The 10,246-nt window shown below is 40.2% G+C and overlaps 3 non-coding genes across 3 annotated transcripts; 2 read left to right on the top strand and 1 right to left on the bottom strand.

The window, feature by feature from the left end:
- Positions 1–2,811: 2,811 nt before the first annotated feature.
- Positions 2,812–2,980, bottom strand: LOC144587664 (U1 spliceosomal RNA). The gene has a single exon (XR_013542829.1). It is a non-coding gene; the product is annotated as a U1 spliceosomal RNA (small nuclear RNA).
- A 607-nt stretch (positions 2,981–3,587) lies between these two features.
- On the top strand, positions 3,588–3,756 carry LOC144587659 (U1 spliceosomal RNA). The gene has a single exon (XR_013542825.1). It is a non-coding gene; the product is annotated as a U1 spliceosomal RNA (small nuclear RNA).
- Positions 3,757–4,697: 941 nt separating this feature from the next.
- LOC140705220 (U1 spliceosomal RNA) lies at positions 4,698–4,866 on the top strand. Its single transcript, XR_012084678.2, has one exon. It is a non-coding gene; the product is annotated as a U1 spliceosomal RNA (small nuclear RNA).
- Positions 4,867–10,246: the final 5,380 nt, after the last annotated feature.

Genomic DNA, 10,246 nt, shown 5'->3' with positions numbered 1-10,246 from the left:
TTGACTTCATCCAATCTCCCATAGTAATGTGTGAATGGGAAAATAGTTACCTGCCAGTGTTCATGATTCCTGAATATTCAGTTCCCCTTATGAAGAGCTAGTTGTTCTTTTCAATGCCATCAGATGGTAGTCAGATTTGACTATACCATTAATCACTAGCAGGATGCGGAGCAGTATTAGACCCACATACCTTTTCTAGACATGTTTGGTAAGCACACAGCTCTCCAAAAGAAATTCAGGGCAGCCAACTATTCTAAGGTACAGAATTTCTGTGAGACAATCGCAGATATTTTTATTTGAAAACTGCTTGCAGAGCAGTATCACCTGCCATGTTTTTCTTTTTGTGGATAGTTTTATTATAAGGTCTTGTCACTAGATGGCACTGGACCAACTTTATCTGGTTATGGTCAGCCGTTTCTTTTGCTACTCTCCTTGGAGAGAGATACTATAACCAAAAATCAGATTATGGTGTTACCTTTGTTAAAAGCCAACGCAGAGTTTAGAAAATACTAGCCAAGTTTTTTGAGTTCTCCAAAATGGTTCACCAATTTTTATTTCACATGAACCTTTTGAGGCTTCAAGCCCACTTCTTCAGATACTAGTCATCTGGTAGCTTTAGAAAAAGTGGACTCCAGACAATGGAAATATATGCTACATTAAAAATGTCTGACTGTAAAATGCTGCATGGCAAATCTGTTGTATATTGCCTGATGAACCATTCTGGAGAAAACAAATTCAGATTATTCAGATATTATTATTTATTGTGTTTGCACATGAACCAATCTAAGAACAGAGACTCCATAATGTGGCGGTATGGTCAATATCCTATCAAGCTTCCCCCGAGCAAAAGTTCCTACTGGCATAGTAACATGTGATTTTGCCACTTGTGCAAACATGGCTATTGATCTCCATAATGAAAACCCATTCTCTGCTCATAAAATGGCAGCACTTGCACAAGTAGAAGGCTATTGCATTACTGCTTTGGTGGGACTTTTCACTCATCACAGGTTCAGTAGGATACTGGTGATGGTATCAACTAGGGAAGAAAAATGTGTAAATTACTAGTGCCAACTTGAACGGACCCACTGAATCAGTTGCTGAGCGGTGTTTTAGCAGTTTAATAAATCCGACTGCTTCAATGGGTCTGCCCTAGTTGAGACTGCAAATCAGATTCAGGCCAAAGAAACCACAGAGTTCCTTCACTTCTGTATGGATATATATTTATTTGTCAACAAGCCTCACATCTTCCCATATTGCTTATTGTTGCCCAAAGGGGCAATCATTTTTTATATTTGTTGTTGTGTTTGCATTCAGCCTCAACAAAAACATAGCATAAAACAACACCGAAAAACCTATATGATAAAATAACTCTATATCTACGGTCATTATAGGTCTTCATTTTTGCAACGAATAGAATATACTGCTGGTTTTTATTAAGCTCTAAAGATTCTAGTCAGCTTCAGAATATTTGTAATGCTGATATTGCTTTATATGTTGCTGTAATTTTAATCTTGTTTTGATTTGCTACACTTATCTGATTTATTGATTTGTGTGCTGTCATTTTTCCATGTGATCTATTATGTTTTGATGCTCCATTGCTTTTCTTTGCTTTTATTATGATATTTTACTATGTTATGGAAGGATAATATGTCCTGAAAATTGAGCATGTGTAATACATGATAGCCAGCAAGAGCTTCATGATATGAGACATCGTATACATTCATAGATGGGATGGGAGTGAGATGGGGTGGGAAGACACCATTTAGTAATCCACATGAAGCAGCAAAATGTACCACACTGTCTCTCAATTATCTTTAAAGCACATTTTATTTTTGCTATTTTATCTTTCAAAAAGATAAAGAAAAGAGCTTGCAGAATCTATTGTGATTAGCTTTAAATACCTCATGATAGTGCTCTGATTTTTAGTTCAGGATTTCCTTTCTACAAGCCAATCAACTGACCCACAGACCAACCTGTTGAGAATTTTGATTATAACCTGTATTCTCATAACATCAGCAGAGTAAGGAGATACTAGCTAGCAAAGATACTTATGACACTATGACACTGAGAGAGTAAAGCCAACAACTTAGTCTATTTACATATATACATAGACAATAGAAATTCCTCTGGCAGCATAACATGACACGAAGCAACACACAGCGTAAAAAAGTGATCTGACTTACAGCAGATTAAGATGTTCATTTTACACATGACTTATGTACAGTTCTGTGACCAATCAGAAAATACATTACTTCATTTTCTGTTACACAAAGTTTCATCATGTACCACAGCTCTATAACATTAAGTCTTAATCCTTGACACCACACCTTGATACAATCAGTACAATGATTCAGGTAAAATCAGCCATCAGCCATTTTGCACTTAACTATACAGCATTAATATTTAATACATTCACATCAAAATCTCAACAGGACCAACCAATCTTCACTGGAGGATGTCCTTGCCTCTCAAAACAGTTTTTTTCCCCAAACCCTGTTTCCCAAGACAGTTTCCCCTCCAATTGGAACACATTAATTACATAATACCTACTTGTTTATCCCAAAAAAGTATATGCTGCTGGGGCAAAAGTGTATGTTGCTGGCTTTTCAGGGTCTGCCTCCTGGAAAAACACCAGCATACACTTTCTCCCCAACTTTCTTGGGATAAAAAAGTAGGTCTTATGTAATTAATGTGTTCCAATTGAGGGGGAAAACCATCTTGCAAAGCATTGCCAATGGGGCTATGGTTGCAAATTTAAATGATAGAGAGTAGTGAACATAGACAGAAACCAAAGGATCATTAAAAAAAAAAAAAGGAAAATCATAAATGTAATCTCCTCATTAATATAACTTATGCAGCAAAGTTCCCCACATTTAGGGAAATCACAGGGATCAGCAACACACCCAAAGTGCAATGGATGAACCTCGCACTTAGAAAACCATTTTTATGACATGGTATTTCCCTTGCAAGATATAAGTTAGAATGGCCCTTGCATCTCCTACCCCATTCTGTCCCCTAACCCCCCAAGTCATGGTGACCCCCTGGCTGCACCTCCCACTCAGTACAGGGCTGCACAGCCCCGGTCCTGCCAGAGGCCAGGAGAGCTCCTCAGTGTTTTGGGGTGCCCTGCGGGACCCCCATCAGGGGCTAGCTGTTCCTCCCACAATCCTCTAGTGCACAGGTATTAGCATAAGGTATTAGCATATGCTAATACCTGTGCACTAGGATTGTGGGAGGAACACCTAACTAATGCTAGGTGTTCCACCCACAATTAGCATAAGTATTAGTATATGCTAATACCTGTGCACTAGGATTGTGGGAGGAACACCTAGCTAATGCTAGGTGTTCCACCCACAATTAGCATAAGTATTAGTATATGCTAATACCTGTGCACTAGAGGATTGTGGGAGGAACAACTAGCCCCTGATGGGGGTCCCGCAGGGCACCCCAAAACACTGAGGAGCTCTCTTGGCCTCTGGCAGGACCGGGGCTGTGCAGCCCTGTACTGAGTGGGAGGTGCAGCCAGGGGGTCACCATGACTTGGGGGGTTAGGGGACAGAATGGGGTAGGAGATGCAAGGACCATTCTAACTTACATCTTGCAGGGGAAATACCATGTCATAAAAATGGTTTTCTAAGTGCGAGGTTCATCCATTGCACTTTGGGTGTGTTGCTGATCCCTGTGATTTCCCTAAATGTGGGGAACTTTGCTGCATAAGTTATATTAATGAGGAGATTACATTTATGGTTTTCCTTTTTTTTTTTAATAATCCTTTGGTTTCTGTCTATGTTCACTACTCTCTTTCATTTAAATTTGCAACCATAGCCCCATTGGCAATGTTTTGCAAGATAGTTTTCCCCCTCAATTGGAACACATTAATTACATAAGACCTACTTTTTTATCCCAAGAAAGTTGGGGAGAAAGTGTATGCTGGTGTTTTTCCAGGAGGCAGACCCTGAAAAGCCAGCAACATACACTTTTGCCCCAGCAGCATATACTTTTTTGGGATAAACAAGTAGGTATTATGTAATTAATGTGTTCCAATTGGAGGGGAAACTGTCTTGGGAAACAGGGTTTGGGAAAAAAAACTGTTTTGAGAGGCAAGGACATCCTCCAGTGAAGATTGGTTGGTCCTGTTGAGATTTTGATGTGAATGTATTAAATATTAATGCTGTATAGTTAAGTGCAAAATGGCTGATGGCTGATTTTACCTGAATCATTGTACTGATTGTATCAAGGTGTGGTGTCAAGGATTAAGACTTAATGTTATAGAGCTGTGGTACATGATGAAACTTTGTGTATCAGAAAATGAAGTAATGTATTTTCTGATTGGTCACATCAGGGGCTAGTTGTTCCTCCCACAATCCTCTAGTGCACAGGTATTAGCATATACTAATACTTATGCTAATTGTGGGTGGAACACCTAGCATTAGCTAGGTGTTCCTCCCACAATCCTAGTGCACAGGTATTAGCATATGCTAATACCTTATGCTAATACCTGTGCACTAGAGGATTGTGGGAGGAACAGCTAGCCCCTGATGGGGGTCCCGCAGGGCACCCCAAAACACTGAGGAGCTCTCTTGGCCTCTGGCAGGACCGGGGCTGTGCAGCCCTGTACTGTGGGAGGTGCAGCCAGGGGGTCACCATGACTTGGGGGGTTAGGGGACAGAATGGGGTAGGAGATGCAAGGGCCATTCTAACTTACATCTTGCAGGGGAAATACCATGTCATAAAAATGGTTTTCTAAGTGCGAGGTTCATCCATTGCACTTTGGGTGTGTTGCTGATCCCTGTGATTTCCCTAAATGTGGGGAACTTTGCTGCATAAGTTATATTAATGAGGAGATTATATTTATGATTTTCCTTTTTTTTTTTAATGATCCTTTGGTTTCTGTCTATGTTCACTACTCTCTTTCATTTAAATTTGCAACCATCGCCCCATTGGCAATGCTTTGCAAGATGGTTTTCCCCCTCAATTGGAACACATTAATTACATAAGACCTACTTTTTTATCCCAAGAAAGTTGGGGAGAAAGTGTATGCTGGTGTTTTTCCAGGAGGCAGACCCTGAAAAGCCAGCAACATACACTTTTGCCCCAGCAGCATATACTTTTTTGGGATAAACAAGTAGGTATTATGTAATTAATGTGTTCCAATTGGAGGGGAAACTGTCTTGGGAAACAGGGTTTGGGAAAAAAACTGTTTTGAGAGGCAAGGACATCCTCCAGTGAAGATTGGTTGGTCCTGTTGAGATTTTGATGTGAATGTATTAAATATTAATGCTGTATAGTTAAGTGCAAAATGGCTGATGGCTGATTTTACCTGAATCATTGTACTGATTGTATCAAGGTGTGGTGTCAAGGATTAAGACTTAATGTTATAGAGCTGTGGTACATGATGAAACTTCGTGTATCAGAAAATGAAGTAATGTATTTTCTGATTGGTCACATCAGGGGCTAGTTGTTCCTCCCACAATCCTCTAGTGCACAGGTATTAGCATATACTAATACTTATGCTAATTGTGGGTGGAACACCTAGCATTAGCTAGGTGTTCCTCCCACAATCCTAGTGCACAGGTATTAGCATATGCTAATACCTTATGCTAATACCTGTGCACTAGAGGATTGTGGGAGGAACAGCTAGCCCCTGATGGGGGTCCCGCAGGGCACCCCAAAACACTGAGGAGCTCTCTTGGCCTCTGGCAGGACTGGGGCTGTGCAGCCCTGTACTGAGTGGAAGGTGCAGCCAGGGGGTCACCATGACTTGGGGGGGCAGGGGACAGAAGGGGGTTTGACTCATTTTGCCCCTTTTTTTTTCTCTAGCAACAAGAAAGAGGAAGAAAGCTGAGACCCATTGAATTTCAAAGGCAGCTTGCTTTCCCCCAAGATGGTATGGGGAACTGTGTTTTGCAAGAGGATGTCTTTCTTCTATCTATGGATAATTTTTGCAAGACAGTGATTTTTCCCCAACTGGAACACATTAGATTTCAATGAATTCCAATGGGGAATTGAGTTTCACAAAATGATAAAATAGTCTTGCGAGGCACCACTGTATTCCACTTACCTGCTGCATCATGGAACTTGCTGTTTCAGTCTGCTCCTTGTCCTCTGTAGTACTTCCACTCTCAGTTACTTCAGCACCCTCAGTTACTTCAGCACCGTCAGACCTCAGTCAGACCTCAGCTCCGCTGCAACTTCAGCCTTGGCTGTTCTTCCTCCCAGACATTCAACACTTATCTGCTTGAAAAATGATCTCCTCTGGGCCCATAACCCTGTTGCGAATTTTGATTATAACCTGTATTCTCACAACATCAGCGGAGTAAGGAGATATTGGTTAGCAGACATACTTATGACACTGAGAGAGTAAAACCAGCATCTTAGTCTATTTACATATATACATAGACAATAGACATTCCTCTGGCAGCATAACATGACATGAAGCAACACACAACGTAGGAAAAAGTGATCTGATTTACAGCAGATAAAGACGATCACTTTACACATGACTTATGTACAGTTCTGTGACCAATCAGAAAATACATTACTTCATTTTCTGTTACACAAAGTTTCATCATGTACCACAGCTCTATAACATTAAGTCTTAATCCTTGACACCACACCTTGATACAATCAGTACAATGATTCAGGTAAAATCAGCCATCAGCCATTTTGCATTTAATTATACAGCTTTAATATTTAATACATTCACATCAAAATCTCAACAGAACCAACCAATCAACCAACCAAAAAGTCCTGAAAGAAAGAAAGAAAGAAAGAAAGAAAGAAAGAAAGAAAGAAAAATAAAGCAGAGCCTTGGAGAGTTCCAGGAAGTGGAAGTAGTTTTAAGGATACAAAGGATATAATCAGGATTAGGCAATTCTGGGAAATGCTTAAAGCCACCTCTTTTGAGACCACACAGAGCTTTCCAAGGGTCCAGTACTCATCAAAATGAGGCTACTGTCAGATCTAATTGAATTTTAATTTAATTTTCTCTATTCACAGTTGCACAAAGTAAAAACATGTGCACACATTGCCTTAGATTGGAATACTATGACCAAATGTTTGTCTGGCTCATTTAATTGCCTCCAAGCCATAGATTAAAGAAAGCCTAGTTAATTTATAACGTAGCATCTTGTGCTGTCAGCAAATGTTTTGCATTTGCTAGTCTGCATATTTTGGTACCCATCATGGTTACAGGCCCAAAGTTATTGCGTGTGTGTGTGCTCTTTTCCAGTGGGAAGGGCGTATTCTATCCTTTACTGGGTAATTTATTGGTGTGTTTTAAGTTTATGCTTCATGTGTACCTGCCAATCATTTGTTTTCTGTTAGCATATGAAACTTCAGTTAAAGAAGAAGAAATAAAATATATCAGCTTAATAAAGTACAGTAGTTTCTTTACATATGAGCAACAATCTAATGGCATGGCATTAAATTGTCTTCTTTGTATCCAGGCTAGGGATTTTCAAGGAACTAATTTTACTGACATTTTGAAGTAAACAGAACGAATTCATACTTCCCAGGATAACAGGCACATCAGAACACACTTGAGACATCATCACCATCTCAATGTATGTAAATATATGTATATTACAATATCTGAGTATCATGGCAAGCTATCTCAGCTTTCATGTTCTTTCTGTGATAAAATATGTTTAGAAATATGTGCTCAAAGAGAAAATATGTTTAGCAGCATTAATTTTTTTAAGAAAAATTGTTCACAGATATGAATCAGCTACATACTAAAATTGCAATGCTAACTGACCAGGATGGATCTAAACCCAACCCAGGTTAGTAGTGATGGAAATATTTAGGATTACTGTCACACTTGTGTAAATATGTGCTTGCCCCGTGGCTGTCTTCCTAGATATAGAAAAGTGGATCTAATGTTATTTAGCTTCTCTTGGGCCATTGGTCCTTTCCACCCTAATTCTGGCTCTTCTGCCAGCAGATCTGAGCTAGCAGAGCAAGTCTACTGACAGCCTGCTCCACTGGCAGATCTCAAAGATAAGACAGCAGAAATTCTTTTCTGCTGACAGAAGAGAATTGTGCCCAACACTAATCTTCTAACAGGGCTAGCATGTAACTAGATTCAAGTAACCTGTATCTCAGTACTCTTTAGGTAATTAGTAATGTAACAAGTAATTACAAAGTTACGTTAAAAGTAATGTAATAAATAGTCACACAGTATTTAGGCATTCTAGAAAAACATTTTCTAGTTACTTCCCAATGAAATTTTAAAAGATCTTTTTATGGCATTTTAAAATTTCGCCATAATTTTTCAGGATTTTTTTTGCTATGTTGCCATACATGGCAAGAGAAATATTTCATTTTGTATCATATTTTTGTAAATATTTGTGAAGTACAGTATCAGAATTGCCTGCTAGAGCAGTGGTCCCAACTTTTTGACACTGAGGACCTGTGGGGGGGAGACAGGGTCCGTGCACACATACAGAAAGGGGCGGCGCTCACTCACACTTGCGGGCACTTGCACACATGTGTTAAGGGTGGGGGCACTCATACACATGTGCGAAGGAGCAGGGGTACTCACGCTGATCATGCACACACTCATGCACATGCATGAAGGAGCTGTGAGTGTGGGCGTGGGGGGGAGTGTGTGCAGGGGGCAGAAGATCTGTCTCCGCGGTTTGGTCCAGACAAGGCCACGGACTGGCACCGGGCCACAGACCGGGGGTTGGGGAGCCCTGTACTAGAGGGAATGAGAGAGCATTTCCGTGCACCCTTCTGGACTGCTTGTAAAGACAAGACAACGTGCTAATAACACACAGTGCAACGAGCTACTTGTATATTCAGAGCAGCAATAAAATGTAATGAGTACTGGCAATTCAATTAGTTCTTTTTAAAATATGTGCTACAGTAAAAACAACTTTAGATAGGATTGCACTATAAGATATGTGAAAGCTTGGCTAAGGAAAAAAGAGTTTTCCCTGAATTTCCCCCTGATCTTGAAATCTCTGTCCAGACTTAAGTCACTGTCAGGTGAAACTGGATGTCCTCAGAATTATCTCATGACAGTTTGCACCTGGTAGATGTAGGAGTTTCTATATACAGTGGTGCCTCACTTAGCGATCGCTCCGTTGAGCGATGAGGTTTTGGCCATTGCCAGAGTGATCGCTTAGCGATGGCCCCTATGGGGAAAAATCACTTTGCAATGATTGCGGGGAAGCGATCATCGCAAAGCCCCCATTTTCGGCGAGCTGATCGGTGGTTCCAAAATGGCCGCCAGAAAAACAAAATGTCCACCCGCTGTTTTGCCTTGCTTTAGAGGCACTGAAAATGGCCGCCCCTATGGAGGATCTTCGCATAAGGTCAGTTTCTAAGCCCATAGGAACACATTAAACACGTTTTAATGCATTTCTATGGCCTTTTTTATTCCATTTAGCGATGAAATCGCTTAGCAACGTTAGGTTTGAAAATTAATTAGGTAAACCAAACATGAGAAATTGGGAAATTACTTTGTTCCTGTTAAAGTTTAAAATAGAAACCATTAAAATTAATAAATATGTTAATTAAAATACTATTTTTTTCCTGCTGTATTCTCCTTTTTTCTCACCTGGTGCAAGGAGGACCCCTTTCTCTTTTTATAACTACCAAAGTATTCCTCTGTATTGGGGCCCCACATGTTTTCTTGGATCTGACCCTTACCCCACCAGACAGGAGTACAGTAGCTCCGTATAAACATTTCATATCCTGTTTCATTCACATAAGCAAATTTACAGCTACCCATGAGATGACCAGAAAAAAATGGGACTCACAATGTAACCATTTAGCTACCTATGCTCTCCTGTTCAATTGGAGGCTTGCACAGCTTCTGGAGTAAGGTAACAAGACCTTCCTTGGATTAACAGCAGTTCTGCGGGATTTTTTTCCATGTTCAGTGATCATTTCATTTTCTGTTTCATTCAGCCAAGCAAATTTGGAGCTATGGGTGGGATAGACATTTTGGCCAGATCTCCGAAACTTGAGCAGTAAATCAGGCCTCTATTACAAGTGATAGAGACTTTTAGGGTGGGATCATGCAAATCATATCTGCTTCATCTTGCACAGGCACGGCTAATGCACGGTTTGCATGAAATAACATCATTTTCCAAACATTATCCATGGGAGATTGCAGCCAATTTTTTTCAAGCATTGGACATGTTGAAATGCCTTGGCTCTGATAGGAATTGCTTACTATGATCTCAGCAGAGGTCAGAATGATGTTTTTCAAAAGTAACTAATTCTATTACTT

The sequence above is a fragment of the Pogona vitticeps genome, chromosome 2 (assembly GCF_051106095.1).
Source record: "Pogona vitticeps strain Pit_001003342236 chromosome 2, PviZW2.1, whole genome shotgun sequence".
Lineage (NCBI taxonomy): Eukaryota > Metazoa > Chordata > Lepidosauria > Squamata > Agamidae > Pogona > Pogona vitticeps.
The sequence above is the reverse complement of the archived record's forward strand: the minus strand, read 5'-3'. Positions and strand labels throughout refer to the sequence as shown.